The following is a 17398-nucleotide window of genomic DNA, read 5'->3' as shown; positions in this document are numbered from 1 at the left end:
AGGATGAACTTTTTTTCATCAATATATCATGGTAGCCTTCATTTGAAAACAATAACCCAAAAGTTCCAAATCCCATTTGGATGCTTGTCAATGCATTTTATTTTATTTATTTTTTTATTTACATGTGTAATCCTTCCTAAGTCATCATAGAATTTATCACATTTAAACTTTCTTCTGTTTAAAATGCACTCACTCGGGCGGAGCTGAATCTTCACTGCTGCCGAACATCCTTGCGAATACCTCGAAGACGGGGAGGGCCTTATCAGGCCCGTCTCTGGCGGGGCAGTTGAAAGACCTTTGTAACAGAACTCCATTCAGGGAAGATTAAGATCTCATTTTGGGAAAAGACAATGGGATCACTGATTTGAGTCCAGGAGAAACAGAGAATATTGAAAGTCTTACCTCAGATTCTGAGAAATACTCCTGTCGGTGGACTATAATGGCATGCCTTGTTGTTGTACCTGGTGAAGAAAAAGAACTTTTCAGAAGTAACCAATTCATTTTCCATGAAAGGTGTATCCATTTTCCAACATAAACCATGCATTTGGTGGTAATGGTCCCTCAAACTACTAATGTATTTAAACAACTGTTTCAATTTGTTAATGCATTAGTCATTATTGAGTGTTTTCAGATTGCCATGAATGAAACATAAAAAGGGGAAAGGTGAGCGAGGGAAAAGGTCATGGCTACCTCAGGCGCTCACAATGATGAAAATATTCTGTATTTCATTCAACTTTGGGCATTTCTTCCATTCCCATATAAATTGTTCAGATGCATGCTTTTCAGTGATGTAGATATTTACCATACTGACAAGTGAGTGCAAATTCTCTCAGATAATATGATTTCTAAATATTTCATTATTTTAATATTGCTGTACTATGGCAGAATAGCTAAAACCACACATACAAATGATGGACATATCTGAAAAACAACATGACAAATTCTCCATGAGAAAAATATTTTCCATTTAATGTCTGGTAAGGTTTCCAATAAACCTCTAGTTTTCAAGACTGGCTGATCAATGTGCCAGTCATTCAGATCATAACACCTCTGAAAAAGTTCTTATTGTGGGCCAAAGAACTGAAATGAGCCTTGAGACTACTGGGGTTAATATGGAAGGATTTATTTCAGTTGAATCAAGACTGCCCATAGACAGTGAGTGTGTAATTACTTTTGTGAAAAGCTTTGATCAGAAACTTAAAGCTTTTTCAGAGCATCAATATGAAAGCATACCACGGAACAAAAAAAAAAAACATGTTTACCTGTAGCTTCCCTTGCAGTGCCTGAATGATCGCATTGTGCAGAGTATGTTACGTTATGTTATGTTAAAGGGGCTAGCACACATAAAATAAGAGAATTCTTTCACTTGCTCATAATCTGAGGTACCACACTTTCAATTTGACTAAACATCACAAAACACTTTATTTTATCGAATGCTTTTCATTCTGCTCCTGTTTCAGGGATGATCTTCAATTTTCAAGAATCCCCATGGGAACTGAAGTTTAAAGGCAGAGATTATTGATTCCTCAGTGTTGTAACTGAATAAAAATGTTACTTTAAGAAAATGAGATAATGCTGCAGAAATACTAAAAGGCACCCAGTTCCTGGATGTATAAATATCAAAAAATAATAAATATTTTTAGCAGATATATTCACAGCCATACTGAAATAACCCAGAGAGATAAATTCATAGTAAACCTTATATCACTGCAATTTTTCCATATGGCAGCTGCATCTATGTTGGTGTACCACAAAGTGGTGCAAAATAAGTACCGGCTCATTAGCTCAAATGGAGTCTCTGACTTAAATTAATTAAATATTGAACTCATCTATGTGTGACACTTGAGCATGCATGTGCTGCTCGCGGTTTCCTCATGTTTCACTACGGCATGACAATATCTGCAGTGTGTTTCCTGTCCAGCAGGGTGTTGACACAATGAAGCCTTGCACTTTGTGAGGTGCTGAGTGGCAGGAACCTGTGAGGCATGTAGCGGTGCTGCTGCACCATTCATGTGTGTATCTGTTAAAGCCTAAGGCTTCCTTTGCAGACATCGCCTCGCTGGACCCTGAGGAGTTGTGCTGAAGCTGTTTCAGTGCAGTTTATCTGTGCTTTGTAATTAAGTCTCAGTTTACCAGTGAAATGGGGGCTGCTTGCTGAGGTGTCCTCCCCATCCAGCACCGTGATTACAGGGCTGCAGGCAGCGTGACGCCCTATGCATGTTTAATGCCGTAATCTTTATCCACCCCAAGAGTGGTCACAAGAGTGGTCACACTTTCTTTGTGAGAAAGTGATGAAATCTAAATGGAAGTTCATTTTTGTCCGCTCTGATCAATGATCAATTTGTGCTCTTCTTACCAAACTCTGGCCACTGCTGTTGGTGCATATTAGGGGGATAACACTTTTATTTTATGATATAAAAATATAATAAAAAGGGCCTGGGCATTTGTTTTACTGACATATTTATCTTTCAGTTATACATTTGAACTCAGGCATTGCAAGTGTTGTGTGAAGGGTGATATATTGTGGTAAGAACAGGTTGGCTATTGAGGTCAAATACAGAAGAGAGGTGTTTATGAGGGCCTGAGTCTGGCAATCTGTTCTGAATCACTGCATCTGATTTCCAGAGGCCCCCACATCCCCTGGTGATGGCTGCTCTTGGAAAACACTTCAGGCACGACAAAGGCTCCCACCTGCAGCAGCTCTCACTGATGTGTCCTCTCAGTCACTGAGGGCAAACAGAACAACGATGGGCTCCAGGAATTAACACTAAATACACTAAAGCATTTCACTACCTGTGGAAGAAAATAACCCCTTACACTTGTGTCTTTAACAGAGAGAAATTATCAATGAAACATTTTACCATATCTACTTATGTCAGGATTTTCTTGAGGAATTAAAGAAATCAGTGTTTTTTCATGGCAGATTGTAGCAGATAAGGTAACGAGGGAAATAAATCAATCTAAAATAGACAGCAGATAGGTTTCTATCTTTGAGGCGTGTTTGTGTGTGGGGAAGTGGGGTCTTTGTTAGAAATGCAAGCAAAAACATGTAAAATTTAGGTCACGTGAGTAGCAACAAAAGTTGATGAAAGGAAGGACTTTCAATTTCACACAGCTCAGCATATGCACATAAACACAGCACATGCACATAGACATGACTGAGTCTAGGATTATCAAAACAGTGAATAGGGATGGCACAGATTACTTGCAGCAGAGGCTATTGATGATTGAGACAGTTCTCATATGGAATTGCTCACACATTACAGTTCTGTGTGTCTCCCCCTGCTCACACATTAAAGAACGCTTTTTCCCTTTTATGAAATCCTTTGTGATCAGAAATTACACATTGAAGCAAGATGAACACTATCCAATACATTTGCACAAAGCCAAGCCCTCAAGTGCTAACAGCAATGATGAGGGGACCCTGGCCATCCTACCCCATCTGGAGCTGTGGGCTCCTGGTCATTGTCAGCAGATAAAGCAGTAGGTTTTGAACCCTGGCCATAGGGCTATCCCTGCATTCAATATGAGAACCTTGCCCACTGAGCCACTCAAAAACCTCTGTTACAGTATTCCTCTTCCCTATGCATTACAGTACTGTATTTTTGCCTCACATCACTGTGTGTTTATGTGCTTGACAGCAGCATAAAGCAAGTCTTTGTTCTTGTGCCCTTGAGCAGATGACATTTGAGAGTGCAAATCTCAATGCAAGACTCAACTGATTGATCCAAACAGGCCATCGTCAGATCCTGTCCCCCCTGGAGCTGTCCGCACATCTGCTTGTTGACAGTCATGTTTACTGCCGTCAGCTAGGGCTGTAACATCTCTAACTCCTCACGCTGCACTACCTTGTTTGGAAAGGTGTCTCATTTTGTATAGTCAGGACTTGTAGCTATGCAGATCTGAGGTCTGGCATCCCCTTCTCAGCGTCTGTAAGCTGTCAGAGCATTGGCTGCTCTGCGCTTTGCTCTGGCATGATTTCTGGGTGCTTTACCTTTAGCGAACCTTTCACTGTGGCCAGAATCAAATGATGACAATCAAGGCCTCAGTTGGTAAGATTTGTTTTCTTAACTGAAAAAAAAATTGTCACTCATTAGCTCACATATTCACATGACAGGGAGGCTTACGAAATTTCATTTTTTTGAAAATGTACCTTATTCGATAATATTGCAAATCCTGTGCATTCTTTCTCCCACAGTAGCAGTGCGGGCAGACCTGGCAAGCCTAAAGACTTGTCCCGTGATGTGGATCAAATTCTTAGGTCATCACAGAAGGAAACTCAACAAGCGTTTTTTGCCATGGCAAACGTCTGTGGCTGCGGAAGGAACCTGATCTTTTTTTAATCATGTTTACACAGGGGTCTTTTTGAATTTCAGTCACGCTCAGTGGGGTCATTCACTTAACAATAATGCCAGATAATGGGCGCAAGCTTGCCAGATGGGATGTGACACATGGAAGGAATTCAACTGGAGGAAAAGGTTTCCTAATTGTGTCAGTTTGGCCCCCTGTCAGGACTGCGGCTCCCTAGCCGGGTTTGTTTTTGTTTTTGTTTTTGTTTTCCCTGTCCATGTGCTTGTGTTTTTCCCTGTGTTCCAGCCCTGCCCTGCTCTCCGCCCACCTGGTCATCTGACTGCATCCACCCGCCTACCTGCACACCTGAACCCCACCTTGTCATCTGCCTTGCCCTATATATTCCTTGTTTGTTTCTTGTCTCATCGCGAGTTCGTCTCAGTTCGTCTGTGTTGCTACAAGCCGTTTGTTCCTGTTCTGTTCTGTTCTGTTCTGTTCTGTTCTGTTCTGTTCTGTTCTGTTCTGTCTGCCTGCCTGCCTGCCTGCCTGCCTGCCTGACTGCTGTTTATCTGTACTCTTGCCCGTTTTCTTGACCACGTTTTTGGATCCGATTTTTGGTATTGTTAGCCGTGCTTTTCTGGTTTTCCGATTTCGCCTGTTTCACTACGTTTTCTGGATTCCCCGTGTTGGCTTATTAAACTTCGCTTTGTGCACCCTATTCCGCTGTCTACGCCTGAGTCCCTGCCTGAGCCCTGACACCCCCTTTGAGGAGGGAGGGCAGAATGGTCAAACTCAAAGATGGGACTGAACTCCATGGACTCTTGTCCCCTGGAACAGACATCACACTGTCACAGGTCCTTAAACAGACATCAGTGAACGCGCATTAACACTGGGCCCTACAGATGTGCCCCAGGCTTACAAACACATGTACATCTCTCCAGTATCCTCATGCCCGAGCTCTCCCCTTGAGGCCAGAGTGGCGGAGAATGGCTGCATTGTGCAGCAGCAGCTTGAGAAAAGGACCTGCCGCTGCCAGAATATTTGACTGGCCAGAGGGCTGGATTCACATATGCCTGGCCTTGCAGAGACTTTTAATAAGTCCTGGGTATGCACCTCTAAGAATGGTGACTTTGTGTGTGCACCTCACTGCCACTCTGTCAAATCCTGCACATTTCCCTCTGTAACCAAACAGGCAGCATCTTTGAGAACCTCTCTCAAAAAAAGCTTCACTAGCAGCAGATCTGAATTTGGTGGCAGACCACCTCATGGAGCACAGGGGTATTAGATCCTTTTGAAGTCTGTCCGTGAAAGCCAAAGTCATCAGTGTCTCCAGCTGATCCGTTATTTTATTTTTGGCTGAAAACACATATTTCTGTGTGATCATTTATCTTACTAAATAGTGTGCTCCACTGCCTACTGACATGAAGTTGCCACTGTTTGTTAATTACTGGCAGTGAACACATGAATTCCAGCAATGGTAAAGCGCCCTTGGAAATCTTGATTCAGCTTCAGGGGCCTGTTTCAAAATGATCACAAAGAAATGTACACCCATGCCAACTTCATTCCCCAAGGAGTTTAATCCTGACAAACGTTAAATGTTCCACAAAGCCTTTTAACAGTTCAGCACCCTGTGTAGGGCCTTCTTGATGGGTTAGCTAGATCAACAGTGTTTGATACTGAACTGTACACCAGAGAGAAGGTCCAGAACCTGCAAGGGCACGGAATGCAAAGGTTACTTTATTACACCTCAGATAAATATTTGAGGAGGCTTTCCCTTCCAGAGTAGCCAAGGGAGAGAGAGGCGCGAGCTGATAGCAGCGGGCTCTCATCTGATCCCATCCCAGAGACCGTGGCAGCCCTGTCCAGGACCCTCCTGGTACAGGGCCAAAGAAAACCCAGAGGCTGTGTGAAGTGGGATTGGAGAGCAGGCTTGTCCCTGCTAGTGGGGATGTGGAGCTGCATGCGCAGAGAAGGCGCTCCACGGCCGGGGGGTGCCAGCTCCGTACTTCAAAAAGATGAGCCTTTTCAATCAGGAGCCTCTCCACCCGCTTGCAATCAAATGCAACCATAGCGCACAAATGCCCGACTCCAACAGATGGAAATATTGCCTGGGTTAAAGAAAGCGACTCCCAAAACTGTACATTGTGTGTAATGGATGTTTAGGTTTTATGGTAAAAAGACAGAAAAAACCTGAATCTTTATACAGTAATCCAGTGCAATAAATTATATTTCACTATAATCATCCAAAAACCCTCTAAATACATGAAAAAGCCAAAGCTATAAATGCGTAACAGAGAGAGAGTTTGTACCAATAGCGGGTAGTGTTTAATCTGGATCACTTGCAGTTTGGATTGCCATGGTTACCAAACAGTGGCAGTCCCTCAAATTAAATATTCCTGGGATTATTAAAAAATCTGGAACAACAAATGTCGACAAGAAGGGATGGATTTAGTCATGAGGTCCACACTTGTGCTCAATGGGCTGCAGCCAGGGCAGCCACATTACACACTGCTACTCCAACCTCAGTTGCTCGGGTCCAATTCCGCAGGCGTCTCTCTGGAAACTAACACATGCACTTGCGTTTCCCACAATGCACCCAGTGAGATTCAACAATCTACCAAAGCACATAACTTCACCAGCTGAGGCTGCTGACCCGCACGGAGGTACACAAATCCGAGCCACCCAGTAGAACACAGGGACCTACAAGCTTGTTGTAGGAGGGGTGAAGCAAACAGCCTCAAATATTTTTCCAATGTTTTCTCGCGCAGACCCTAGGTTTACCCTGAACTCCCACCTTGGTGTCCCCAGTGCATAGTAGTAGCCATTTGACTGGGGTTATTCATTTGGAGCTGGGAACCACCCACGTACAGTTTGCAGGATCCTACCCTACATTAACTAAGCCAGGGATGTTTTCTCCCTTTTGCTTCTTGCCTGGAAATACAAGCTTCCTTGACAGGCACTTTGAGGTGGGCATGTTTATGTCGTGCTCTGCGTCAATCACTGATTATAAGTCTGGCTAACCGCACGCGGGTCCATACATGGCCGGGAGGGGAGGTGGCTCTCGGGGGATGCTGCCACTAATCAGAGTGAGGGAGACTCGCCTGCCAGAAATTACAGAGTGGCACCAGCCAGAATAGAACCTACCTAAAGTGGGACTGAAACTCAAGATGGTGCATAGCCATCATAAATGGCTGTTTTGCCATTGAGTTTGTCCCCCAGTCTTTTCCCACCTGCTAAGAAACAATACAAAAAAGCCAACAGAAGGTTCCTAGCCACCAAAGAGACTGGGAAGAAAATTAGATTTATTATCAATTATTACCCTAGTAATGTTTTGCATGCGTACACTCTGTACACTTGTAATGAAAGACAGCTTTGTAATGAGGAGCATGGTATTCACATGTATCTCAGACTTAAGTCTTAACCAACGGTGAATGTTCCATTTATAAATGTGGCAAAAGCTTAGGCAGAGTGCAGCACAGGTAACAAGGATGAGTTCTCATATACCCATATCCATCATCATCTCCTCCTTTTTTATTCTTGTATTTCAAAGTGGCCACTACAACAACTAATATATTAGAACTAATTTACTTTATAAACGATATTACACCACATAATATAAGACAGGCCTGAACAACATTATTTTTATATTTGGACTAAGACTTTTGGTCGATTTTTGGTGGAAGCTGTGCAGTGGACTGTGTGCTTGCCAAAATGGATCTGTGAATACAGCATTCTGCATGAAGGTGGGGGGATTCTATATTCTAAGAACCCTGCTACATCTGTTGATTTGTAATCAAAACCAATCAGAGACACCACTGCACTGCATCTCCCACAATGACCACTGTTTTATTTGATTTAATAACATTCATTGGAGGTGCTTTATTTGAAGATATCAGTTACTTCTTTTGAAAGATTTTGATGCATAACAAAATACTGGCAATGTGTATCAGGATGAGGGTGGTTGTACTGTTTGCATTGAATGCATATATGACTTTATTCATTCGCAGTTTGATTGAGTAAATATACCACCGCTATACACTAATGTGCAAAAACATCACACTGAGAGGCTATGCAGTCTTTCTTAGCTAGATATTAAAGGAAATCAGTTTAATTTTATTAGACAAGACCGTGGTGCAAAGTTGAGGGATATCAAAGCTGTCAAGGGTGTGAATTGGGGGAATCTGAGGCGTCGCGGTGCCAGTGAATTGTTGGAATGATTGGTCGTGAGCCAGAAGGTATAGTCACGCACAACCGTGTGCACTAAGTAACCACTGCTGATGCAGAAAGACAAGCAGAAAGACTGGCTTTACCAATGCCCTGGTCAGAGGCCAAGGGGGATTTAACTGCAACCATGACTGAAACATTGGCAGCAAGGCAAAAGAAAAGAAATGATATTATTTGTATTACATTTGTCCAGCGATTTTTGGCCTGAAAATCATTAGTATTAAGCTTGTTAGGGAGAGACTGTCTAAAAAAGAAAGGAAATGTAGGGCAATGGCAACTGTTGCAGTCGGAGTCAGAAACAGATGAGACAAGACCCGCATACATGGGAAACTTCAAAAAATGAGAAGCTCATTTAGCTTGTGTGCTTTTGTAATGTGTGTGTGTGTATGTTAGAGGAGGTTATAAAATGTCAGTAATATTCTTAATAAGATGCAATAAAAGACCTACTGTATTCACTGCAAAGCCTTGTTTTACGTAATGGCTTCATTTGAAATATTTGCTCATGGGACAGACAAGACATATTCAGCTTTAGGTAAGGTCAGTCTAAGTGTGCACAAGACTTAATTCACAATTCTTAGGTCTAACTCCAGAATTGAGCTATTGACCATCATTCATGCTCTAGCTACAATGCAGGACTCAGGGACGACTCCAGCCATAACTCTGACAGTCTACTGCTGCCACCTAGAGGTGGATTTGTGAAAATCAGACAAAGAACTGAACATAACAGCCAATATATCCTACAGGAGAACTCAGCATTTAAATTCAATATACTATATATGATATTTATCAATTACTCACACACATGACTGACCATTCAGGACTGCTGTCCTGTAAACCTAGGACCCAACCCTCCTTAAGCTGATGGAACAAGCTGGCCTTACTGCCAGCTAGAGCTTTTCAAGAAAACAGAACAATACAACCCCTGGAAAAAAGTTAACTCAATGCTTATTTTAATATACCAACAATGTTGTGTTGTTAAAGGGAATTTACAAGTTCGTGCTTAAGCTGTATCACGGTAAATACAGTCTCCCATTAGGTAGGTTGTGAACTCTTAGACTCAACAGCAGCAAAAAAAGGGAGGAAGAACAGAACTTAAAACGTATTTGTCTGCTTGACTGGACCAACACATACAGGTCCTTCTCAAAAAATTAGCATATAGTGATAAAGTTCACTATTTTCCATAATGTAATGATAAAAATTAAACTTTCATATATTTTAGATTCATTGCACACCAACTAAAATATTTCAGGTGTTTTATTGTTTTAATACTGATGATTTTGGCATACAGCTCATGAAAACCCAAAATTCCTATCTCAGAAAATTAGCATATCATGAAAAGGTACTCTAAACACGCTATTAACCTAATCATCTCAATCAACGAATTAACTCTAAACACCTGCAAAAGATTCCTGAGGCTTTTAAAGACTCCCAGCCTGATTCATTACTCAAAACCGCAATCATGGGTAAGACTGCCGACCTGACTGCTGTCCAGAAGGCCATCATTGACACCCTCAAGCAAGAGGGTAAGACACAGAAAGAAATCTCTGATCGAATAGGCTGTTCCCAGAGTGCTGTATCAAGGCACCTCAGTGGGACGTCTGTGGGAAGGAAAAAGTGTGGCAGAAAACGCTGCACAACCAGAAGAGGTGACCGGACCCTGAGGAAGATTGTGGAGAAGGGCCGATTCCAGACCTTGGGGGAGCTGTGGAAGCAGTGGACTGAGTCTGGAGTAGAAACATCCAGAGCCACCGTGCACAGGCGTGTGCAGGAAATGGGCTACAGGTGCCGCATTCCCCAGGTCAAGCCACTTTTGAACCAGAAACAGCGGCAGAAGCGCCTGACCTGGGCTACAGAGAAGCAGCACTGGACTGTTGCTCAGTGGTCCAAAGTACTTTTTTCGGATGAAAGCAAATTTTGCATGTCATTCGGAAATCAAGGTGCCAGAGTCTGGAGGAAGACTGGTGAGAAGGAAATGCCAAAATGCCTGAAGTCCAGTGTCAAGTACCCACAGTCAGTGATGCTCTGGGGTGCCATGTCAGCTGCTGGTGTTGGTCCACTGTGTTTTATCAAGGGCAGGGTCAATGCAGCTAGTTATCAGGAGATTTTGGAGCACTTCATGCTTCCATCTGCTGAAAAGCTTTATGGAGATGAAGATTTCATTTTTCAGCACGACCTGGCACCTGCTCACAGTGCCAAAACCACTGGTAAATGGTTTACTGACCATGGTATTACTGTGCTCAACTGGCCTGCCAACTCTCCTGACCTGAACCCCATCGAGAATCTGTGGGATATTGTGAAGAGGAAGTTGAGAGACACCAGACCCAACACTGTGGATGAGCTTAAGGCCGCTATCGAAGCATCCTGGGCCTCCATAACACCTCAGCAGTGCCACCGGCTGATTGCCTCCATGCCACGCCGCATTGAAGCAGTCATTTCTGCAAAAGGATTCCCGACCAAGTATTGAGTGCATAACTGAACATAATTATTTGAAGGTTGACTTTTTTTGTATTAAAAACACTTTTTTTTTATTGGTCGGATGACATATGCTAATTTTTTGAGATAGGGATTTTTGGTTTTTCTTTACTTTTTTGCCAAAATCATCAATATTAAAACAATAAAAGGCTTGAACTACTTCAGTTGTGTGTAATGAATCTAAAATATATGAAAGTCTAATGTTTATCATTACATAACAGAAAATAGTGAACTTTATCACAATATGCTAATTTTTTGAGAAGGACCTGTATGTCCCCACTATAATGAACAAAACTGCAAAAACATCTGCACTACACCCAGATACTTTTACACATTATTATAAGATCAATGTAAGGTGTACATTTTAATGAAAATAATAAATGAAAAACTACTGAAATGAATTACTCCCCTGCTTAAATCCCTCCACTGGCTTCCTGTCGCAGCCAGGATCAGATTCAAAACCTCGCCTTCTCTGCAGTCAACAGGACAGCCCCTACCTATCTCTAAGACCTCATCCAGCCTTACACTCTATCTGGTCACCCGCTACCTGGTCTCATGGGATATACACTAGGGTCCAAAATTATTGGGATACCTGGGCATTTTGTGGTTAAGTGTGGATGTGTCCATGTAGCTATTAGTTTTATCACTCGAACCTAATTTATGGTGTGGCGAAAACAGTTACATGTTTTGGCAACTATTAACATTTTCAAAACATCTCTTTATGTGGTTGGCACACGATTGCCTGATGACTACCCTTATTTCCAACATTTTAATAATATGTATGGCATTAATTCTGCCAAACAAACTGACAATTCCATGACATTAACTTAATTTTAAAAGGTACCTACATACTGAGTGCAGACAAGTGAACAAAAATGACCATCACTTCAATTAGACCTGATTGAACGTTGCCCTGCCCCCTAATTGAACACTCATACTGAAGCCTATATAAACCTAACAAGGTTGGAACATGGTCACAGAAGCTGAAATTGACATTGACATAAATATGACTTTCCCAATGTCTGATGGAATATGCAGCAAAAATATTGTGGGTTTTCAGAAAAAAAGTGAGTGTCCCAATAATTTTGGACCCCAGTGTAAGAACCTCTGTCCACTTTTTTTGCAGAGCCACAAATACGTACTATCGGGTACATTTTGCCGCAGTTTTGAGAAACAAATGTCCACTGGGAATGTTAAAGAGAAGCTCTGTGAAATAGACGTCACATGTTTTGGCTGTGCTTTAATTTACTTTGAAAGTATCTATACAGGCCTATTTTATAGTAGTAAATTTGCAAATAATATAATAATCCAAAGAAAAAATTAGAGGTGTGCATCTCTCCCTTATAAGACGATCAGATACGTGGGCTATCTAGATACATGGGCTACGATACAATTCAGGGACGATGCAATCTGATACAGTTCTTAACATTAGTTTAATGTAGACATTCATTTTCCATTATGAATTAAAATAAGCCAATTCTATAAAATAATTATGTTTCATAAAAGGCCAAGGAATCCCAAGTATTTTTGTTACATTACGGCACGGGAAAAAAAAATGGAAAACAAACGTAGCCTATCATTTCAGAATTGTCATTGTGTTGTGTTTATTAGCTACTTTTCCAATAGACACAGACAAAAAAAAAAAAAAAAAAAGATTACTGTATGAACAAACATTTTGACATTATTAATATAAATTGAAGTCTGTCTCACACACACACACACACACACACACACACACACACCCATGCCCAGGTGCCTTACTTTGGCAGTTACAGGGGGAGAAATATTAAAAATATTATTTAAAAAAAAACACAGAAGTCTTAGCCCCTCAGTAGGCTACATTGCTGACCGCTTACTGCTGTAGCCTGCTTAATCGCTGTTCTACAGACCTTGCAAATGGCCAGACTTTGTCCAGTTTTCCTTCCTTCTTGTAACATCCAAATGTCTTCCAAACTTCAGATTTTAGATTTGATGGTGCACTGTAAACCGTGTCGGCGCTGTCGCACATGTTCTTGTTTTTACCTGGCAAGCAACTCTAACGTTACTCTCGTAAAAGGTCAACGCGAGACGCTGTGCAGATTTATTAGCGAATGAGAGGCGTTCATTATTATTTTGACAGTAACATGACTTGTAACGTTAAATCGCAGCAGCTTAGTTTATACTAGCTATTAGCTAGTTTTCTAGCCAGTTCACTAGCCAGCTATCACTAGTATATTAGCTCAGCTCACATCTGGCTGTGATGGCAGCGAATGCAGACCGATCGGCTACGACAACTTGAGCTTTGTAGCCAGCACATCGTGATAACCAACAGAAACACACCGACTGCTGTATTTATCTAGCTATCTAGCAAGTGAACTAAGAGAAGGCATATCGTTCTTGCGATACATAGCTATGTACTACTTGGTACGTAAATTAAAGTACACCAAAAACACAAATCTTGCTAGCTAACACAAAAGCTGACAGCTCACTAGCCACCTAGCTACATAACGTCCCTGTACCAGCTCAACTGACACCTCGGGTATGTTACGATGTCAGGCCCGCCAACAATCATGTCGTTCTCCTCACAAAGGCTACGACAACTCTGTAGCAAGCGACAACCAACAGCATATCGCAGACTTTCATTTAGTTAGATATAAAGCGAACTGAAAGAACTAGTGATTTAGCTATATGTACAACAGGATCCGTAATTGAAGCTATCTTGCTAAATCACCCAGGCGAATGAATCAGTAGGCTGTTACTCCCGTTCCCCGATATGTCGAGCCAAAAGGTTATTTAGGAACCTCTACTTGGTACCCAGCAAGTACACAAGCTGCTTTATCCACCAAACTAAACGAGAATAGCCACAACTATACGTGATGCTATGTTAGAGGTGGCATTAGCTGTTTTGCACACTCACGAACCGACAGGCATCATGAGCACTCCCAAATGATTCTGCATTTATCATTAAAATAATATGGACAATTGACAGCTTCAAGACAATGTAGCTTTTTTAAAAAACATCATAAAGTCAACTACAGTCGATTTCAATGGCAAAATGATCGTAATGTTACATTAAAGTCTGAGCTTCTCTTTAGCACCCCCAGTGGACATTTGTTTTTCAAAACTGCGACAGAGTGTACATGAGAGTACGTATTTGTGGCTCTGCAAAAAAGTGGTCAGAGGTACGTATATCCCATGAGACCAGCCCGGCCCTTACGCTCAGCAGCACCTGGACGTCTTGCTCCTTGCACAGCCAAAACGGGAGGTTCTTGCTCTGGAAGGCAACGACGTTTCTCCTACATCGCTCCCCAGTAGTGGAACAAACTCCCTGTCCCGCTACGGACAGCTCCATCACTCCAATCTTTCAGACGTGGTCTAAAGACACATCTCTTCAGACTCTACTTGGGCTACCACTCACTTCCCACCTCCTGTCTGCTGTCATCTTTCAGCTCCCCATCTGGATCAGTGCTGTTAAATATTGCTGTGTTTTTTGTGCTTTTCTTTGCTTGTTACCACCTTTACTCTGGCACTCATTGCGCTGTTTTGAAATTGGATCCTGTTAGTTGCCCTATACCCCATAGTTGTATAATTTAGCTAGTACTGCGTCCTCAAACAGACTTTGCTCTCAGCTGAGAACTACTGTCTCATTGTGGAACTGTACACATACTGTCCCCATATTGTCACTATACTTACTGTATGCACTTTTGTACGTCACTTTGGATAAAAGCATCTGCTAAATAAATAAATGCAAATGTAAATATAAAAACCTTCAACTTTTAAATGTTATTGTGTGCGTGTATTGTGGAAATGAATGGTCAGCAATGCAGCATGAATGAAAGTTGTGACTGGGAGTTCACATCCTGAGTCGATCATGACTGCTGTACCCTTCAAATAGTACAAATAGTAAGCCTCAAATAGGCTTAATTGTTAAGTCTGAGACCACATTGAAAATCTCCAATATTTTCACATAAACTTGGAAATTATCAAAAAGTTTGAGGATTCAGAAACATTTAAAAACAAGAAGTTATGTCATGTAAAATGAAGAAGAAATATTTAAGATTCTGCAATATATAGGTCAGCAATCAAATTTAAGCAAATTTGGGGCATTGACCAACTGAACTCCTTTGTACAAAAGGTCAGATTTCCTTGAGTTGTATCCTTTCCATTGAAGCACGTGTCCATATGACACTCAAGTGGATTTGATCTACTCATCAGAGGCTCGTTCAAGTAACTCAACTTGCAGCCAGTGTTCACCTGTTATAAATATGGCTGTGCCTCAAGTTTCCAGCAGATCATTGCTTACTAAGTAGCATTGTGATAGTGGGAAAAATGGCATCAGAACTAAGTGAAAGTGTCAGAAGTCAAATTGTTATTCTAAGCAAAGAGGGGCTTTCTCAGCATCAAAGAATGGCTAGGCTAAAGGTTTCTAAGGGGGCAGTGCATGGAACTTTGAAAGGCTTTGCAGAAACTGGATCAGTTGTATCCAAAGCATGATCAGGCAGGCCAAAAGTGACCACACCATCAGAAGATCAATACATCAAGCTTACAGAATTTGCTAAATAACAAACGCAAGACTCCAATCAGCAAAAGTACCGTCAAAAGAAAGCTGTCTTGTAGTGTTCTCAGAGGACGAGTAAAAGTTTCTAAACCATTTCTCAGGAGGGGAAACAAGGCCAATACCATCATTTCACAGCGGATGACTGGAAAAAGACCTATCTACTGATGAATCCAAATCTGAGGTTTATGGCAGTAACAGAAGGGTGTATGTAAGGAGACAAACAGGAGAGAGAATGATAACGCAGTGTATCAAACCGACAGTGAAACATGGTGGTGGGAATATTCAAGTCTGGGGGTGTTTTGCCTACTCTGGAGTTGGACACCTGCACCGAATTGACTACACCCTGATCAAGGAGAAGTACCACTCCATTCTTCAGAGACATGCTATACCCTCTGGTTTGCATCTTTGTAGAGAAGGATTCATACTGCAGCAGGATAATGACCCCAAACACACCTCAAAGCTTTGTAAGAACTACTTGAAGACCAAAGAAGACCAAGGAGTCCTGACTTTCATGGACTTTCCTCCACAGTCACCTGATCTCAACCCCATTGAACATTTATGGGGGCACTTGAAGACTGATAAAGCCAAGCATTCTGTGACATCACCAGAAGCTCTTTGGAACGTTGTCAAATCATGCTGGGACAACATGGGTCATCAGGTTTTGCACAAACTTGTTCATGCCAGCTCGAGTGCATTCTGTCATTAAAGCAAAAGGGGGACATACCAAATACTAAGATATTCTGAAATTCATGTACATTTTTTAAAGATTCAGCTTTTCACTTAAATTGTTAAGATGATATTATCATTTGTAATGAAAAAAAAATAGTATTACATTTGAAAAAAAATGCAAAATAGAAGTATTTTAACTAGTGGTCTCAGACCTTCTGTGCCACCATTTGCTTGTTAACTTTTGCTGCAGTGAATAGTTTGGGAAAAAGGGAAATTCACTTATATAGTGTTCTTGTATACAACGTAAAATAATGATAATGATTAAAATGTTTGATATAAATTTCAAACTAACACATGTCTGGATGTACAAAATTTTCTAAAAATATCTTCTGGGATGTTTTTATTCTGAAAAGATAAGTCATTATTTGGTGATCTGCCACACCCAATGCAACCCGTCAAAGGCCTGATAATGAGCTCATAAGTGGAGCCAGGAGTGATAGAAGGATCTACAATATGCAGTGTTGTGAGTCCCAAGGAAAATCTGCTCCAAAAAAAGCAGAATATCATGCAGGGGTTGCTGTCAGAAATCGCATAGCTGGTCTTCATCAGGCCAACTGTAGTTATTCTGAAATTTACAAGACCCTAAAGGCAGAGAACATCCCTATTTCTCTATCAGCTATTAAGAGAATAGGTCAAAGGATCTGGAAGGCCCAAAGCCATGTCATGCAGGGATGACCACCTGCTGAAATTTACAGTTCTCAAATATAGGAAAAAACTGTCAGAAGAATTCAAGACCTCATACAACAAGAATCTTTCAAGAACAACAATTAATAGAAGGTTGTCTATTGCAGGTTTTGTGTCTAGAGGGTGTGTTAAAAAGCCATTGCTGTCTGAGAAAAACGTTAAAGACAATGAAGTTTTTGGCAGAATATGGAAAGTTTGATTCAGAGTGGTTCAGCAGAGTTGTGTGGAGTGATGAATCATGGTTTGAGTTGTATGGTGACGCTCCAGAGAGGTGTCTTCAAAGACCTGGTGAGAAATACAATATATGCATCTCTACCAGAGTGTAATGGTGTGGGGAACCTTTTCAGCTGCTGGTACTGGTGAGATGCTTCACTGTGAAAAGTCAATTAATGCTTTGGAGTACAGGAGAAAGACTTGCTTATTTTCTAAAGAGGAACAATCAGACATTATTTTTCAACAAGA

The 17398-nt window shown here is 41.5% G+C and overlaps 1 long non-coding RNA gene across 1 annotated transcript; it reads right to left on the bottom strand.

Annotated features, from left to right (window-relative positions):
• Positions 1 to 204: 204 nt before the first annotated feature.
• Positions 205 to 13166, bottom strand: LOC118777353. The gene is made up of 3 exons (XR_005004957.1): positions 12876 to 13166; positions 403 to 461; positions 205 to 295 (listed from the first exon to the last, which is right to left on the bottom strand). It is a non-coding gene; the product is annotated as an uncharacterized LOC118777353 (long non-coding RNA).
• Positions 13167 to 17398: the final 4232 nt, after the last annotated feature.

The sequence above is a fragment of the Megalops cyprinoides genome, chromosome 5 (genome assembly GCF_013368585.1).
Source record: "Megalops cyprinoides isolate fMegCyp1 chromosome 5, fMegCyp1.pri, whole genome shotgun sequence".
Classification (NCBI taxonomy): Eukaryota; Metazoa; Chordata; class Actinopteri; order Elopiformes; family Megalopidae; genus Megalops; species Megalops cyprinoides.
The sequence above is the reverse complement of the archived record's forward strand: the minus strand, read 5'-3'. Positions and strand labels throughout refer to the sequence as shown.